This window comes from Anomalospiza imberbis, chromosome 23 (genome assembly GCF_031753505.1).
Source record: "Anomalospiza imberbis isolate Cuckoo-Finch-1a 21T00152 chromosome 23, ASM3175350v1, whole genome shotgun sequence".
NCBI classification, from domain to species: domain Eukaryota; kingdom Metazoa; phylum Chordata; class Aves; order Passeriformes; family Viduidae; genus Anomalospiza; species Anomalospiza imberbis.
Window position 1 is genome coordinate 6,924,937 of NC_089703.1, and position 9,678 is coordinate 6,934,614.

Here is a 9,678-nt window from a genome sequence, read left to right on the forward strand (position 1 = left end):
TTTCCACAGGGGAAGAGCAGCCCGGGATTGGGTGTCCTCATGGAAATCCCGTTGGTTTGTGGGGTCGCTGAGCAGAGCGGGCAGGTGGGGCCTTTAGGAGAAATCAGTTTTTCGGGTCACGAGGCTCCTGCTGTGGCCAGGGAGGGCCGGCAAGGCAAACCCAGCTGCTCTGGCACCTGAGGCACCTGGAAAAAAATGGGATTTGGGGATGGGGTGAATATCCTGCAGCGCCTTGTCCTTGTGGGGCGCGGTCAGTGCTGGCTGTGGTAGCAGGGGGGATCCAGGCGGGATCCAGGGGGGATCCACGTGGGATCCAGGGGGGAATCCAGGGAGGATCCAGGGGGGATCCAGGTGGGATCTAGGCAGGATCCATGTGGGATCTATGTGGGGTTCAGGTGGGATCCAGGTGGGATCGAGGCAGGATCCATGTGGGATCTATGTGGGGTTCAGGTGGGATCCAGGTGGGATCGAGGCAGGATCCTGGCAGGATCCAGGTGGGATCTAGGCAGGATCCAGGTGGGACCCAGGGCCAGGGGGATCCTCAGCCTGATCCCCCTTCAAAAGCTGGGAATGTTCCCCTGGAGAAGGAGAGCTCAGAGCCCCTTCCAGTGCCCAAAGGGCCTCCAGGAGAGCTGGAGAGGGACTGGGATGGAGGGAACAGGACACAGGGAATGGACCCCACTGCCAGAGGGAAGGGCTGGATGGGATATTGGGAATAAATCCCTCCCTGTGAGGGTGATGAGGGGCCAGGATGGAATTCCCAGAGAAGCCCTGGCTGCCCCATCCCTGGGAGTGTCCAAGGCCGGGCTGGAGCACCCTGGGATGGTGGCAGGTGTCCGTGCCCACGGCACTGGTTGGGATTTCAGGTCCCTTTGGCCCCAAACCGCGCTGGGACTGGAACACCAGGAGCTCTCCCTGCGCCCGCTCAGCTTCCAGTCAAGTGGAAAGCAAACATCTCTGGGACACGGAGAGCCTTTTCTTCCTGCCTTTATCCCCTTGCTCCCCTCTCCCATTCTCCCTTTAGTGCTCACGGGCAGAGATTTCAGCGCGAGAAAAGCCCCCAAACAACCCGGGCGTCTGGGGCAGAGGCCTGGGCCCGCTGGCTTGGCCTAGCCATGAATAGGCCCGGCCTAAGCAGGCCGGGGACCAAGAAAGGGGCTGGGCACGGCTCATTGCGGGGCTGCTCGGGGTCAGCACGGACCATATGTCACCATTCCAGTGCCAGGGTCTCCATGGAGCCCCCTCGGCCCGGCCCTTTGTCGCCGTGTCCCCCCAGATATATTCATGGCCTGGCCGGGCCGTGCCCGGGGACAGAAACAAATTGCTACAAGGCAGGCCCACCCCGGCCCGGCTGCCAGCAGCAGACAATAAAAGGCCAGTGCAGACTGTTTAAAAGCTGGAGAAAGGGCCGGTTGCCATGGCGATGGGATGGGAGGCCTGTTGCGGCCCATTAAACTCCAATCACATGTAAATTTATCCCCAGGCCTCCAGCGAGGGGGGACCCCCAGAGCTGCAGAATAGCCCCCGACAATAAGCAGTTTGTTTATCAATTCAGGTGCCGTTTAATTGGCTCCATTCAAGCCCCTCTTTGTTTAAAGTAATAACCTTTACAAAGCCCCACTGATTTATCATTTCCAGCACTCCATTAGATGGGCTTCTTGAAATCCTTTGCAAGCACCTCATCTCCGGGGAGAATAAATCAAGAGGGGATGCTCGGAGGTGGTACCCGGGGTGGAGGGCTCTGGAATCCCTGAGGACTCTCCTGGGATCCCCTCCAGGCCAGGGGCTGTGTCTGGAGCAGCTGGAATGACCTCCCTGTAAACTTTGGCTCCTCTGCAGCCTGCAGGAGTGTGAAGGTCACCCCGGAGGTTCGCAAAGAGACGGAGAAAAAACATCCCCGACGTGATGGGCAGCAAGGGGAAACTGATTTTTAGTGAGAATCTCAATGGAGGAGGAGGGTTTGCTCCTCTGGATGGGTTCTAGGGGATGTTTTAGGGTGAAGAAGTGGTGGAGAGCCTCGGGGTGATGCCAGAGGAGCCTCCTGACAGCGCTTCCATGGCCTGGCTCCTGCCAGGGGCTGTGTCTGGAGCAGCTGGAATGACCTCCCTGTAAACTTTGGCTCCTCTGCAGCCTGCAGGAGCGAGAAGGTTTGGTTTGACACGGTTTCCCTGGAGGATTGCAAAGAAAAATCATCCCCGAGGTGATGGGCAGCAAGGGGAAACTGATTTTTAGCGAGGATCTCTGTAGAGAAGGAGGGTTTGCTCCTCTGGATGGTTTTTAGGTGATGTTTTAAGGGTGAAGAAGTGGTGGAGAGGCTCGGGGTGATGCCACAGCCAGGGACAGAGGGGCTGCCAAGGGCCCCCAGTGGGCAGCAGGAGGCACAGAGAAGTTGCGGATTGCCCATCCCTGGAATTGTCCAAGCCAAGGTTGGATGGAGCAACCTGGGACAGTGGGACCCATGAGGTGTGGCACAGGATGACCTTCAAGTCCCTTTCCAATCCAAACCATTCCATGGAGGGCTCAGTGGGTTCTTTTTCACTGCTCCTAAACACCAAGAAACGCAGAGCGAGTGACAGCCAGGGATTGATGGATATCCAGGGATTGATGGACATCCAGGGATTGATGGACATCCAGGGATTGATGGATGTCCAACAGCACAGCCAAGAGCTGCCAGATCAGTTGGGGGAGTGGCAGATGAGCCCCTGGGGGAAGTCTGCACATCCTGCACCTCCCATTCCACAGATCCCGCTGGAATTCCCTTTATTCCTCGTGTGCAGAACAGGGCAGGTTGAGGCTGGACCCTCTCCCAGTCTGGAGTCCCTGGATTGCTCAATAACTTCAGCTTTCCCCACAGAAATTGCTGGGAAAAGGTAAAAATGGAGTCTCCGAGGGGACAGGAATGAGGAAAGCAAAAAGGGCATCAAACGTGTCTGGGTTTGGTGGCAGCTGGGTTGGGCTGGCTCTTTAATCCATCAGCACCTGATCGAGGGGCTTGAACACAGAATCGTGGAGTCCTTAAGTCTGGCAGAAAGTCCCAAACTTTCTGGAAAAGTTTAGCAAAAACTCCAAGGTGGTGAAATCCAACCTTGGAGCGAACACCCCCAGCATCCCCCTGAACCATTTCTCCCAGCGCCACCAATATCCTCAATTCTTGAGCTTTTCCAGGGGTGGTGACTCCGGCACTTCCCTGGGGTGGAGGCAATTATATCTGCCTAATTAAAAAAGCTCCCAGTTGATTTTTAGCTGCAGAGTGAGGAAAGCAACCCGAGAGGAGCTGGGATCCCAGAGGATCCCCTTTGGAGCGGGACCCGGAGCGCCAGGGAAGCAGCACGGGAGGTCAGGGGTTAAACGGCAGCACTGGGAAGTTTTTTGCAAGTGAAAAGTGGGGTTTGCAAACCCGGGAGTAATCCCGAGGCTTTCCAAAGCTTCCCGAGGTGCCCCCCAGCCCAGGGCAAGCTGCCCCGGGGCAGAGGGAGCAAATCCATGAATTCATTATCCCCCCCCAGCACAATGAGCTCCCTCCCAAGCTCAATTTTCCAAACGAGACTTTTAAAAACCCCCAAATCTGACACAAACCTGAAAACCCCCTCGGTTTTTCCCTCTCTTTTCCAGGCTCCAGAGGCAGGGAAGCTGCTGGGAATCACCTCCTCCCCGATAGGGAGCCACGGTCTAATTAAGAAGAAACCTCCACAAGCCCCTTACAAAGTCTGAGTGGCAGCTGATTATTGTAGCAAAGTGCAACCTCTGCCATTTTGTCAAGCAAGCCCATCAAATTAGGGCGAAATAAGATGTCCATCTGTTTCCTGAATGGCAGCGCCGCCAAAAAATCAGATTCCCACCAGTTCCTTAAGTCCCAATTATTCCCAGATTATCTTTTGAGATCGGGAGATCGGCGCTGAATAAACCTCGTGGCCTCGTTACTGACAGCCCGGTGCATCCCTAAGGAGGGCAGGGGGGCTCGGGTGTCAATCCCCGGGGTGACCCCGGGGCTGGCGGTGGCCCGGTGGCGACTGACAGCGGATAAACATTCCCGGCTCCCTCGGGATAAACATCCCGGCTCCTGCCCCGGGCTCTGCGGGGAAACAGAGGGGACAGGGCCTTGGAAAGTTAAAGAATAACGAGGCAGCCGCAGGAGGGTGGGGAGTGGCAGAAAATCGGGGCTCCAGCCTGGTTTTGGGGATGGCAAACCGAAGGTGAAGGGAATAATTTCGGGAGGAGGAAGGGAAAAGTCGTCCCGGAGTGCCGAGCACCTTTCCCACGGGGGACAAAGCTCAGAAAGGCCTTTCAGGTGACACAAGAATTGCAATTTTAAGGCATTCACAGCGTTTTCCTGAATGTCTCAAGTTCTGTTTCCTTCCCTGTTCCTGCCGGGAAAGGGTTTCCTTGGAGAGCAAAACTCTTGTCCTGCTCTGCCCGCTCATCCCCAGATGGATTTTCTCACCCCACATCTCCTCTCTCATTTCCCCAACAAGGCCATGGTTTTCTCCCCCTTCTCTTTCAGGACTTTTGAAAAATAAAATTCTCCTTCTAGAATCCCAGATTTTGGGATTGGAATCCCAGGTTTGGGGTTAGAAAGGTCCTTAAAGATCATCTCATTCCAAAACCCTGATTCACTTGCAGACTTTCGCTGTGGAATTTTTTACCTCTCCCTCAAAATCCTTTTAGCTTAAAAAGAAGAATGACATTGGGAATAAAAAATGAGAATTGCGATTTGTTCTCTTCCCTCTGCTTCACCCATCGACTTTAATCCTGATTTTTCGACACCAAAGTAGAAACGTTTCTCTTGGAAGCCAAGCAACGACAACACTGCCCAGAAAGGCAAATTTGTGTCCCACAGGATTAAATTCCATCATCCTCTTCCCACCACAAAGGGAGATAAGAGATTCTGGGAGACATCCCCATTCCCATATCCTGTAAACGGGGCAAGAAAAAGCCCACAGTTCTCCCCCTTCCGCTTCCCAGACAGCCCAGAACGTGGAAAAACTTTTTGATGCCTTTTTTCCTTCCTTTTTCCCCCCTATTCCGAGGCTTTGATTGCAAATCCTTTTGTCTCCCAGCTCCAGGGAACTCCCCCTCTTGCAGGTGGTGCTTGGCAGGCGCGGGGGAACTTCAGAGATTCCAGACTGTGCCCGGAGAGAGGCCGGGGATGAGCTGGGCTGGGGTGGGAGGGAGGAACTTTTATTACACGGATCTAACAAGCAAAGCTTCCCAGAACGTTGCTGGGAGCATCCAGGCTCCAAATCTGCATGAATTTCCACTTCAAACGCTGCACAGAAGCATCTTTATCACTCAAACTGCCGGGCCCAGCTCCCCTGAATGATTCTCCCATCCCTCTCCAAAAGCTCTGCTGAAGTTAAAAAAAAAAAAAAAAACAAAAAACAAAAAAAAAAAAAAAAAAAAAAAAAAAAAACCCAACAAACAAAAAACTCAAGCAACACCAAAAAAAAACCCAAAAACCCAAAAAAAACCCCAGAGGTTGGTCCTGGTGGTTTCTGTCTGGAGATGTCCTAGCTCAGGTTGGTGTGGAGATCTTAAAGCACTGGAGATCTTAACTTGGAAATGAGGAGTTCTGACCACAGCAGATTCCCACATTGCACCCAGCAGCATTCCCAAAACCCAGCCCTGGAGTTTTCCAATGAAATCCCAACAGCTTTTTGCCCCAAAATGAATCCCCATCACCTGGCTGCTGCCCGTGTGGGACCCAGGAGTGACAGGACCCTGCTCCCGGGGGCTTTGGTGGCCAGGGAATGAAGTTCCCAGAGGCTGGGAAAGGTGCCCGGCATCCCGAAATTGAGGAAGAATGAGGGGAAAACCCCCTCGGGAATGCAAATCCCTCCGGGAAAAGCAGCTGGAGAGAGGCAGGGAGGCTGAAGGAATGCAACAATATTCCAGGGAAAATTTCCCTGGCTGCACCCTGGGGCAAGGCAGAGCTGTGGGACTGTGCCGGATTCCCGGTGGGAAAGAGTCCAGGGGTCCCTTTCTCCTCTCCAAAGGCGTTGAGAGCCAAAAAAAAAAAAAAGAAAAAAAAAAAAAAGGTGGAAAAGCCAACAGCTTTTCCTGCGTGACCCAGATTGTTTTTGAATGTTCCTGGGGAGGGCAAAAATAAACAACGATCTGCTCTGTTGGAGTGGGGACACCTCGCAGGTCAACCCCGGCATTAAATTGTGGGATGGCACCATTTCCATACAAATGCTGCAAGGGGAGAGTTGGGAAAGAGAAAAGGCCAAAAAAAAAAAAAAAAAAAAAGGAAAAAAAAATAATAAAAGCCCTCCACAAGCCCCAGCCACAAAACTGCAACTCTTGATTTCATTGTGCGCCGGTGACAAGAGCAAACCCAAAATCAAAGAGTTTCATGGTCATTTTTCTATCAGCAAGTGATGCCGCGTGAATAACTTATTTACATGCCAATGTGGAGGCCTGAAATGGCCCAGGATGGGAAAAACGCAGCCTCTGTTATCAACAATGATAGCGGCAGCTCCTGGGAGCCACCCCGGGAGGAGGGCCCTAACGAGGCCGGGCTGCAGCAGCGGAATGGCAATGGGTTTTTAATTGGTGACACATTATATTTATCAAGCTGACAGCAGAGGGGCAGAGCAGCAACCTCCTCGTTGTGTGTTTGCCTTCCACGACTTCCTTTGAACCCATTCACGTGTGAAAAGAATTTAAAGGTTATGGGAAGGGGGGGGGGGGGGAAAGGAGGAGGAAGAGGAGGAGGAGGAGGGGGAGGATGGGAGGGAAGGAAGCCTTGTAATAATCCAGCATCATCCTGAATGATAACACTGAATTATTCAGAGGGTCCTTAAAAGTGGGGGGGTAAATCAAGGCTGAAACAAAAGAGGAGTGAGGCCATTGTGCCTGGAGCTCCTGGAATCCGGGGGGGAAGCAGGGCAGGGAAAAAGGGGAAAAGGGGGAAAAGGGGAAAAGAGGGAAATGGGGGGACAGGGGAAAGGGGGGAAGAGGGGAAAAGGGGGGAAACGGGGAAAAGGGGAAAAGGGGGGAAGGGGGAAAGGGGGAAAAGTGGGAAAGGGGGGAAAAGGGGGAAAACGGGGAAAGGGGAAAAGGGAAAAGGGGGGAAAGGGGGAAAAGTGGGAAAGGGGGGAAAAGGGGGAAAACGGGGAAAGGGGAAAAGGGAAAAGGGGGGAAAGGGGAAAAGGGAAAAGGGGAAAAGGGGAAAAGGGGGAAAAGTCCTGTCAGAGTCGTTCAGTGGAGCAGAATGGACTCTGTGGCAGGACAGGGTTACTAAAAGTGTTTAATGATTGTAATGTTTGTGATATTTGTGATATTTGTGAGCTCAGGGATGGAGGGAGAGACTGGGGAGCAAAGGGAGCCCTCCCAACCTGGGAAAGGTCATTGGGAGACTTGGGATAGGATCGATGGGATGGGATGGGATGGGATGGGATGGGATGGGATGGGATGGGATGGGATCAATGGGATGGGAGGGAACTTCTGGCTTTTCTTTCCCCACCTCCTCTTCCTGCAGCCTTCACATCTTTGGCCACAGAGGAGGTCTGGGTGGGGAATTAGGAATAAATCCTTCCCTGGGAGGGTGCTGGGGCCCTGGCACAGGTGATTCCACATCCCTGGAAGTGCCCAAGGCCAGCCTGAGATGCTGGAGTGTCCCTGCCCGTGGCAGGGCTGGACTGAGCTGACTTTGAAGTCCCTTCCAGCCCAACCATTCCGTGATGCCATGATCTCCCTCAGGAGCTGGGACCCAGCATCCCAGGTGCTGCAATGCACCCAACCAGGTGCCCGAGAGCCTTTTCCAAGCATCCCCAGCCCCTCTGGCTGCGGCCTTTCTGTGCTGGTCTGCCTAAATAAACAGAAAAACTATTTCAAAACTCATTTAAAGTTTAGTTCCGTTTTATTTAAAAACCATTTCACCTGGGAGAGTTTATTTTTCCCTGTGTAATTCCACCCAGGACAGCAACACGAGGAGCTTCCCCCACCTCCAAACCCATCCCTTCCCCTCCTTTAAACCCCTCCTTTAATCATCTGTTGACCCAGACTTTTCATGTCCACTTTGGCTTTTTTTTTAAATTTTTTTTTAAAACCCAGGGCAGGTAAAAAAAAAAAGGCAAAAAGAAAGGCACGAGAAGAGCCTAATGAAATATTTAAGATTTTTTTTTTTTTTTTTTCCTCTCCGAGGGAAAGCCTTGGAAGTGCTGACAAAGGTTTTGTTTGTTCCCGGCTTTTGTGCGAGCGCTCGGGGATGAGCCGGGAGCAGGTTGCAGAAAGCACCGGGGTCACTCCATATTGAGGGGAGCTGTGTTGGCATTGGTCACAGCTGTGCCGCCCCGGCTCCCGGCTGGGCCACCAGCCCCCCGGCCTTTGTGGCCCGGCTGTCCCCGCTTTGTGGGCAGACAAAGTTGATTGCGGGGCGCCTTTGTCCGCGGCCCGGCTCGCACCCGCAGCCACACTCACAGCCCCGACCCACAAAAAAAACAGCCGCGCTTTGACAATGTGATGAATTCCTTCACTGCTGCGCCGCATAATGAACTCAAACGCTGCTGCCCTGGCTCCGAGGGGGGGAAAAAACCCCAAAAAAACAAAAAGCAATCCCGTATCCCACTGCTTTCCTCCTTGGAACCTGATTTTTTCCCACTAACTGCTGCCTGATTTATGGAGCCTCTCCTGTGCCGGGCGTTTGTGGCTCCGGGCATTTGGCATTCGCTGACATTTTCGCTGAAGCAACTGTGAAAGGGCAAATTTTCCTGGAAACAGAGCTGCAGTGGGGAAAACACACGGAGCTGCCTGCTCTCCCTTCTCCCCGGAGCCAGGCAGGGACCTGGAGCATCCCTGATGGGAGAGGGTGGAGCGAGGAGGGCTCATCCCAGCTCCTTCTCCATCAGGAGGGCTCATCCCAGCTCCTTTTCTATCAGGAGGGCACATCCCACCAGGAGGGCACATCCCAGCTCCTTCTGCACCATCCCAGCTCCATCTCCACCATCCCAGCTCCATCTCCACCATCCCAGCTCCTTTTCCAGCCAGGATATCCCTGCAGAGCCAAACCCTGCTCTCCCTGCCCCCTCCAGGGGAGTTTCCATGCAGCGAGGGAAGGACTCACCAAACACGGGTTATTTTATTTTCTCTCTCTATTTTTTTTCCCCCTGGAATAAATTGATGGATTGATTTTGGGATGGGTTTTCCCACCCTCCTCTCCAGCACGGTCTCCTGCTGCCTTGACCCCTTTATCCCATCCTGGTTTTCACCTTGGGAAAGGAAACAAAGCCCGGCAGGGATGAACCTTCCCATGTGGCTGTGCCCTAAACCAGCCCAGGGGCACAGGAGCCTCAATCCCACATGGAAAATCCAGGATTTTCCTGCACCTGGAACCCCTCTGGAGCACCCTGGACTGCAGGCACTTCTTGGGAGAGCAGGTGAGGAAGGATTGTCCCCAGTCAGGCTCAGGGAATCCTCATTCCAAAGGAATTCCTAGAAAATCCCGAGCTCTCCTGGGGCACAAATCCACATTTGGCTCGGTTCACGCTCTGTTGTGGAACGACACAACTCCCGCAGCCCTGGGACTGTGAGAAACGCAGGTTTTGCTTAAAAAGTGCTGAAAAATGTAATCTGAAGAAACACCAGAGGCTGAAAAAACTGCAAGGGCAACCAAAGCCCCCATTCCATTCCTTCCCTCCAGCCTCACGATTTAAATTTCATAATTTCATCCCTTTAAAT

At 53.3% G+C, this 9,678-nt stretch overlaps 1 long non-coding RNA gene across 1 annotated transcript; it reads left to right on the forward strand.

Annotated features, from left to right (window-relative positions):
• Positions 1–1,729: 1,729 nt before the first annotated feature.
• LOC137461764 (uncharacterized) lies at positions 1,730–3,920 on the forward strand. Its single transcript, XR_010993477.1, has 2 exons — positions 1,730–1,868; positions 3,613–3,920. It is a non-coding gene; the product is annotated as an uncharacterized lncRNA (long non-coding RNA).
• The last annotated feature ends 5,758 nt before the right edge of the window (positions 3,921–9,678 follow it).